The sequence below is a fragment of the Somniosus microcephalus genome, chromosome 14 (assembly GCF_052327205.1).
Source record: "Somniosus microcephalus isolate GS21.2 chromosome 14, FLI_Smic_1.0, whole genome shotgun sequence".
In the NCBI taxonomy this organism is placed as follows: domain Eukaryota; kingdom Metazoa; phylum Chordata; class Chondrichthyes; order Squaliformes; family Somniosidae; genus Somniosus; species Somniosus microcephalus.
Window position 1 is genome coordinate 13,488,400 of NC_141000.1, and position 9,260 is coordinate 13,497,659.

The following is a 9,260-nucleotide window of genomic DNA, read 5'->3' on the forward strand; positions in this document are numbered from 1 at the left end:
CATTCCCTCTCTATTTACTTCTACTTTTGTACTGAATTTGACTCTAAGGGCACGATCTTGCCAGCCCTGGGGAGGCGGGTATGGAGGCGGAGCTGCCGGGAAAATGGCAGAATTTGGGGGCGGGTGCCCACAGAGCTGTCAAACGATGACAATTCATCTGTCAAAAATTTTTGACAGATGAAACATCATACGCTGACATTCTCTGTAACCGGCTTTCCCTTAATTGGCCTGCTAAGCCCACTGGGCGGGCTTAACAAGGTCAATCAAGGGACAATAGCGTGGGTTGGCCACAAGTTGATGGAGGCGGGACATCGACCCGACAAGCAGCAGTCCCGCCTCCAACGCGCCCCCATTGGCAAAATCGCCCCCTAAATCACCCTATTTCCTTTTCCGTCATTCATTCTGGTTATTACTCTATCCTTAAATTTAATTGGTTAAGGAGATAGGCACGATGTTCATGAGATCCCAGACACATTGACATTGCTACCCCATCATCAATTTACATTTCCGGCAATTGGTGGCGTAAATATAGTGCGATCTGAAGGGTGAGGAAAAACGTCCAATTCAAGTCGCTCACTGCAAGATGAACCATTCCAGGAATATTTGGGCTGATAAGGTGACTTCTTTGCTGGAAAATGGGGTGCGTGTGTGTATGCATTTGCCTGTATGATTATGTGTGCGCATGTATGAAGAGCTCAGTGTGATATGTGACAAACAATAAATTAAAAAGTTTGCATTGCAAAATAAGTCATATTTTTGTGCCATCTCCGCTGGTTAAGAAACCCTCTATTGAATCTTTCATTTGTTCTGAGACAGTGATTGAATGTTTATGCTATTTTTGTCAACTTCAATGTGGAATTTGTTTTATTAAATTGTCAAGTTTATTGATAGTGCATGTTTGGTTTTAATTTACTGAATTTTCATTTGTCAGTTTTTCTTGAGGCAGCAGTTTACACCTAATCAACGTCAAGTCTATGAAGTCTGCTATATTTGAGTGTTCCATGAACTGTTAATTATGAGACAGTTCAAATAAATATTTTTTTCGTCTTTAATAAAAGATACTGATTTTTGAAGATATATTTGGGCCCCGATTTTCCTTTGCTGGCAATGGATGTGGGTCAGTAAAGTTTGGCTTCTAACCTCACGTGTCCATTTACAGGAAACTCTTTTTTATCTGGTACCGACGGGACCGGCGTGGTGCCGGTTTATCAAAAAGTCTGGATTACAGAGAGGTATAGTAAAAGGTACGAGAACCCCGTACACGGCCACAGATCCAGGCGTCCCTGTTGCATGGCAACAGGTGCAGGAACCCTGGCCACAGACCAAGCATCCCTGTTGCATAGCAACAGGTGCAGGAACCCCGGTTACACGGCCACAGATCCAGGAACGGCCACTAATATGAAGTAAAACTTACCTGAACCTACTCCTGAATTTTGCCGGTTAACAGAGATTTCCGGTTATTTAGGTGCCGGTAAATCGAGAGTTTCCTGTATTATATAGGAACAGGAATAGGCCATTCAGCCCATCGAGCCATTCAGTTAGATCATGGCTGATTTGTACCTCAACTCCATTTACCCTTCTTACCTCCGTATCCTTTGACACCTTTACCTAACAAAATCCATTGATCTCAGTCTTGAAAGCTCCAATTGTCCCAGCATCCACAAACATTTGAGTCAGAAGAGAATTCCAGATTTCCACTACACTTTGTGTGGAAAAAGTGCTTCCTGATTTCCCTCTTAAATGACCTAGCCCTAATTTTAAGATTATGTCCCCTAATTTTTGATTCCCCCCATCAGAGGAAATAGTTTCTCTGTATCTACCCTATCAAATCCTTTTAACATTTTAATCTTCTATACTCAAGGGAATTTAAGGCAAGTGTTCTATTCACATTATGCTGATTTTCAAATGGGTGATTTTGGTTGAAATCAAGAGGCCTCACGACAGCCCCGCAAAACCCAAATGAGCCAATTATACATCTTGTATCCCAGCAGGTACAGTAGTCAAACATATACAACTTTCAGGGTTGTAGTCCCGCCTCCATCGAGTTGTGGCCAACCCACGTGATTTTCACTTGATTGACCTTGTTGAGCCCACCCAGCGGGCTCAGCAGGCCAATTAAGGGCCACCCGTAACAGGTGACGTCACAGATTGACATTTCATCTGTCAAGAGCTTTTGACAGATGAAATATTAGCATTTCATAGCTCTTTGAAGCTGTCAAACACTGCCAATCTGTACTCCAAGTTAATTCCTTCCTCTCAGGCTGATTTAGAGATCTCTCCGGAACAGAAAGCTGAATGCTGCAGATTTTGACAGCTCGCGGCCATTCTGCTTTCTGTGCCGGTGAGATGAGGGACTCCCGAGACCTGAAGGAAGGAAGGCTGTAAAGGTAAGAGAAGGTAAGTAAAGCTATTTAAACACTTTACACACACCAAACACACTTACCTCTGCACTCATGCACCCATCACTCACCTGAACACCAGACATCTTGAACCCTCCAAGCCCTTCAGCCCGACGGTCCGCCTCGCTAACTTGGCGTGGTTTGGAGCCGTCGGGAATCCCACACTTCAGGAATAAAAATAGGGATTAGGCTAAAAACTGCCTGTTAACTACCTGTTAACAGGCAGTTAATTGGCACTAATCCCCTTCCTGCCTCGGGGAGGCGGCTCCCAGCACAGGTCGGGTATCCGCCTCCTTTGAAACTGGCATGGAGGCGGGTTGGGGGCGGGATGGGTTCATGCCCCTTCCGATTGTGAGATTTTAACCCCCCACATGCATCCAATCCCGCCTCCACGGCCCAATGACAATCCCGCCCATTGGATCCACATCCTGTTCACCTGTATACAAAGATGAGCATGCTTATCTTAGCACCTCTCCTAATGCCGCTAAACTTCTCCCCATCTTCTTCAGATAGAGTAAACCTGGGTGCTTGCACTCACTTGCTCCATCTATGCAGCTTGCACCTGGGCTTTTACCACTGGGTGCCTTTCACTCCTTCACTTCACTTCACTTCACCTCCAGCATCTAAACCTCCCCGGAGTTGTTCCCGAAGGCAGGAGTATTTGGTGCCATCCTCATTGCACACATGAGGCTAAATCTGTTGCTCCCTCCCAACAGAACAGGGAGCTTCACTTTGAGAGTGAGCAGAAAGCCTTCTAGCTGGTCCAGTTCCCCGACTCGCACAGCTAACCAACTCGCAGGCCTCACTCTCTGTGCACATGTGTAGGGAGCCTACTCTAATTAAAGGGAGGGGCTTCTCTCTGAAAATTTGATGGGACCAGCTCTGCTCGCTGCTGGCATAGGCACGCCCAGATCACGGGGGTCATTTTGACTTTGGGCGATAGTGTAAAATGGGCGCTATTGATTCAGCCGCCTGTTATACATCTCTCCCGATTTTCATTCCTATTGGAAATTCCACGGTGTGTAACAGGTGGCTGAATCAATATTGCCCATTTTACACTGTCGCCCAAAGTCAAAATTAGCCCTCATGAGTGAGAAAAGCCTTGATTTTGTCAGAATCAGGAAATGGGGGCCTAGAAATTCAGTTGGGCGCGCCAGCCGTTAGCGCCTTAGGAGGAATAGATCTCGAGCGCTAGGCGCTTAGCGACCGGGCGCAGCACGATCTGCGCCTCGCCCCAACTTCAGTACACATTTAGCGCCGGCGCAAAGTCTTAGCGCGCGCCCTGCTGCGCGCACAGATCATGACGTCATTTACTAGTGCAACGCCCTTTGTGCGCCCCGAACCGGAACTTCACTCGCGCCGCCCCATTGTGCGCCGGGCGGCCCGAACGACTGTGAAGTGGAATGGTACACAGCCAAGGCGGGCCGCGGGGAGCGCTAATTCAAGGGCACTTACCCTGCACTATAAAGGGCAGCCATTTTGCAACATTCACTCTTGTGCAACGGTTTTTTGGAGAGAGACCAAGGAGGAGAGCTTACTGGTTTGGACCAACCCTAGGACAGGTATTTTTGGCTCAGGCCAGAGCTTAGCAATTATCTTTGCCTTCATTGAGAGCTCATTGTTTCCCAGCATATAATGGGGGCTGCATTGGGTGCCAACGCTGACTTTCAGCCTTATGCCAGAAGGGCTTACAGACGCCGTGAGAGAGTGGCAGCCCTGGCTAGATGCAGAGGGGGCAACAGGCGTCGCCAACTGAGGCCTTACCCACCCAGGGTATACCGCCAGCAGTCCTCCTATCTGACCATGTCTGCCGTGATGTGTGTGAGGAGGCTGCGATTCAGAAGGGAGGTGGTTGCAGACATCTGCCAGCTGCTTCAGAGAGATCTGCAGCCACAGCTGATGCGCAGGATGTCTCTGTCGGTGGCAGTGAAGGTGACGGTGGCTCTCAACTTCTATGCCACCGGCTCCTTCCAATCCGCTGCTGGGGACATCGCTAACATCTCCCAGTTCGCCGTGCATTGCTGCATCCGCCAGGTGACCGAAGCCCTTTTCACAAGGAGACATCAATTCATCTCCTTCCCCATGACCCTGGACAAGCAGCAGCAGCGTGCAGTGGGATTTGCAAGAATAGCGGGCTTCCCCATGGTGCAGGGCGCCATTGACTGCACGCATGTGGCTTTGCAGGCACCTCTGGAGCATGCCGAGGATTACCGCAACCGGAAGGGCTACCATTCCCTCAACGTACAGCTGGTGTGTGACCACAGGCAGCGCATCCTAGCTGTCAATGCCCGCTTTCCAGGCAGCAGCCATGGTGCCTTTATCCTGCGACAGACAACTGTGGCTGACATGTTCCAGGCACAGCCTCCCCCAAGAGGATGGCTTATCGGGGACAAAGGCTATCCTTTGTGTACCTGGCTCATGACCCCGCTCCGCGCGCCCACGACCCCTGCTGAAGAGGCATACAACGAGAGCCATCAAGCGACTAGGAACATCATAGAACAAACAATCGGCGTCCTCAAGCAACGGTTCCGCTGTCTCGATCGCTCTGGGGGAGCCCTCCAGTATTCGCAGGACCGAGTCTCCCAATTCATCGTCGTTTGCTGCATGCTGCACAACCTGGCTATCCGCAGGACTCAGGCACTGCCACCTCACGTTGGACCCCCACCTCAGGAGGAGGAGCAGGAGGAGGAGGAGGACGAGGAGTACCAGCCCAGGAGGGAGGCACAAGGTCCAAGGGCCGCCCGTCGGCGGCTTATTGAACGTCACTTCTAGGCCCCCTGTCAGGGAATGGCTTGTGCCAATGAAAGAACATGATTGCAGCCGCTCCGCAAGCCCTCAGCCGGTTAAGGCAACAAACACTTCAAAGATCAAACATGGACAATGTTAATAAATAAAATGCTTTATTGTACAAACTCAGGGCCCTTCCCACATGAAAACCAAAAACAGACGAAACCCCCAAAAAACACTCAAACACATTACTCGCTCCCACAACCTGGAGAGGATTAACAAAACAGTGCAACTAAAATGGCCGTCATCCTCGGCCTTCGTAAAAAACAAACATCACATCCTCGGCCTTCAAAAAACAAACATCCAATTCTCGGCCTCAAAAAACAAACACAACTGGCCACACATTCGACTTTTTGGCCCGCTAGGTCGATGCCCTGGCCATCTTTGTGTGGCCCCTGCCCGCCCTGCTGCTCCTCCTCAAAGTAAGGCCATTGGCTGCTGCAAGGCTGGGGGCAGGCTCCGGAGGGGCACATGTCGTGACGGCAGATGCCCTTGGGGGACGGCCTAGTCGTGGTCTGGCCGGCGAGCGGGCAGCTGTTGAATGCTGCAGCTGTGGCTGGCCAGCATCAGTCGCTGCAGCAGCTCCACTGGGGGAGTGGCAGTGGCGGCTGGAGGAATGGGGGCAAGCTGGCGGATGGCAGGCGCTCGCTGGTCGCCTGAGACACTGGCACTCGCCCGGGCCAGCACTGCAGCATGCGCACCAATCTGCCGAGGGACAGACCGCTGTGCTGCTGCAGCGCGCCGGGTGCCCTGGCGATGCCTGGCTGACACAGCGAGTGTGGCAGCAGTGAGTGCCCGTGTTGACCTGTTCAGAGACCGCATCAGAGCACCCAGTGACTGCACGGCCCCACTGATCACCTGGCCACTCGCTGCCTGAGCTGCCCCGAATTCCGCCCGACTGGTGGCCTGTGAGGCCCCGACGTCGGTGACACTCCGAGAGAGGGACTCGATGGCCTCAGGCAACCGTGCCACTACCCCCATGAGCTCCGTGTGCCGGCGCTCCGAGTCCGCGGACAAGTCCTCGAGGCATTCCATCTCCTCGGCGAAGACCATCTCTGGACTGGAGGCCGGACTCTCCCTCTGGGGAGAAGGCCGCCGAGCTGGCCGACCCTTCCTGCGTTGCTGGAGGCCGCTGGGCCCAGCAATTGGACTCCCCTCCGACCCTTCCCCCCTCTGGGGAGAAGGCCGCCGACCTGGCACCCCCCTTCTGCGTTTCTGCAGGCCGCAGGTCCCATGAGCTCCCCTCCCCTCCGACACTTCCGCGACGCTCCCCTCCAGGGAAGACATGTCCCCTACATTGGCATGGGTTGCCACGGCTGAGGGTTCCCCTGATGGGCCGCCTTCCTCTTGCTCCTCCTCCTCCTCCTCCTCTGAGGGGCTGTCACTGGCAAGTTCAGGGACCTCCTCCTCACCGTCTGAAACCAGGAAGGCACAAGAGTAGCTTTAGAGTGAGGAGAGGCCGTCAGCGAGGGATGCATGAGTGGTGGCATTCAGTGCATTGGTCGGACAGTGGCAAAGGATGTAGATCTGATGCGCAAGTGGGACGAGAGAGGTCCAAACGTGGATGTCCTTACCATTGGTGCCCAGAACAGGGTCGGCATCTCCACATGCAACGGGGCCAATCACCCGGCCACCCATGAGGCGCTCCACGCGATGTTGAAGCTCGGTGAGCGGCTGGATCTGGGGTCGGCCTCCCCCGGTTGCAGTCCGGCTCTTCCGATTATTAGCCAGCTTGGCCTGCAAGAGAAAGGACGGCCTCTAAGTACAGTGTGTCGCCCTGATCTTGTGTGCACTGCCTCCCATGGTGGAATAGCCTGGCCAGTGTGTCGCCCTGATCTTGTGTGCACTGCCTCCCATGGTGGAATAGCCTGGCCAGTGTGTTGCCCTGATCTTGTGTGCACTGCCTCCCATGGTGGAATAGCTTGGCCAGTGTGTTAAGTGCAGAATGTGCAATTGATGTTCATGCCTGTCCCATAGCTGCTGGATGAAGGCTGGCCATTAGGGCTTTCAGGTCCCTTTGCCCATAATGTGAGGTGCACATGCAAGGATGAGGAGGTCACTGGAAAGGGTACTCACCCTGACAATCCGCGTGAAGTCATTAAACTTTTTGCGGCATTGGACACCGGTCCTGGGGACCTCGCTGTTGGCTGACACCTTGCTGGCGACATGCCTCCAGGCTCTCCGGTAGGCGCGGAGCGGCGCCCTCCTGCCATTGTCCAGGTACAAAATATGGCGCCTCTTCTCCACACCACCAACCAGCACACTCAGATCACGCTCTGAGAAGCGCTGCGCTTGTTCACGGGCCCTCTGCATGGCTTCAGGCGCTATTTGGGTCCAGCAGCAGTGTTCAGGCCTAGCTGGAGGGCTCCACTATCCAGGGCGTGGCAGCAGACAAAGTCGACCCTTCCCCCTTAAGAGCTGGTCGGCGCCAGGGTGTCTGCTGTCAATCACGAGATGGCCGCACCTGCGCTGCGCCCGGCCTGGGCGCTCTCGCTCAGCACCTCCGGCTTAGCGCCTAAAGAGAGGCGTCCAGCACCAGTTTTAGCGCTCGTGCAAACTCTTAGGGCGAAGCTCATGAATATCGCAGAAGTGGCCTCGATTTGGCGGCGGGCGCAAACTTTAGCGGCCGCCCGACTTTAACGCCCCAAAAGTGGCTACAATGAATTTCTAGGCCGGGGTCTTTAAAATTACTTTTGTTATAATTTGCAGTGAAGGCTAACAATTAGGGAAAAATAGCTCAGTTTGTTGTTCCAGATATTTTCCACTGGCTGTGATAAACCGATTTCTATTTAAGCCATATTCTGGAACACTACTGCTGCAAAGGCCTGAATGGGATGTGTGCGAGAAATGGGAACGTTTTGTTTAAAAGAACCCTAAATGACATGTGAATAACTAATTGGAGTCCTGGCCCTCTAACGACAAGTCTGCAGTCATGCCTGGCTGAAAATAACCCTTTGCAAAAAGAAACGTTGCCTCTGGTTTGCCTTAACCTGGCTGTTTCCCTATCCCATTTTCCATCCTCCAGCTCAACAACTTAATTCTGCCCATATTGGTGGTATCCCACTGCCACCTGTCACTGCAATGCTTTCTTGCCCAGCTGCAGGGTGGGATGGTCTGGTTGGCTGATCTCTCCATGACCAGCACAAACTTTATTCAATCAACAGTCAATTAGAGGTTTTTTGTCCTCCATTCCTCTTCCTATACTGTGTATTCAGTCACTGTGAAATGTCAATCTTATAGATCCTGACAAATAGCAAAACTCACCCAATGAGACCAGGTATATTAGTTCAACTATCAGCTGAGGTTGTGTCTCAAAGTGGGAGCCTCTGATTGGGAAGCCGATAATCTCCACTGGAACTAATCAGTTGGTTACCGCTGCATACTCACCTGTTGGTAATCGTTCTTGGTTGGAACTTCAGTAACTGTTCCAATAACAGTTATCATGCTGGTTTTAAAGCACGAGAATTCACTTACAGTTTTACATACTGTATCCCCCATTGCAGAAAGACATCCCAACTGCTTTTCTGTACCAGTCCCATTTTTCACAAGATAAGAAAATATGCAACAAAAAATGGCCATTCAGTCACAAAGTCCATCCTTGCAAAAATATCTTATAAAAATTGTATATCATGTCCACTACTTACTTCATCTCCTCAAAGAGATGAATAAGCACAAATAAAAATACCAAGAAGATAAAACTCTTGCGTTTCTCTCTCATTGTTGAATATAATTGAAAAAGAAACCCAGGTTATCACTCTAGCATAACAATCTACATGATCCATCTCCATCCAGTGGCATGCGACAGATAGCTTTTGAATGGTCTTTGACAGACTACAGCTGTATCATCTATGTCTATACCTTCAATTTAGTTCTTAACCAATTATTTATCCATCTACTTTCTAGAGGATTTAGATAACATCCCATTGCTGCTGTTCTTGAGTCTATTCTATACATATATATAGTACTCATGGGCCTAGACATTGGTTTGCGGCAGCCTGCCATCCTGAGCTGGACACAGGAAACAATCCCTGTGCTGGAACAGATAGGCCCAATGCCCACCCAATATTGGTCCTC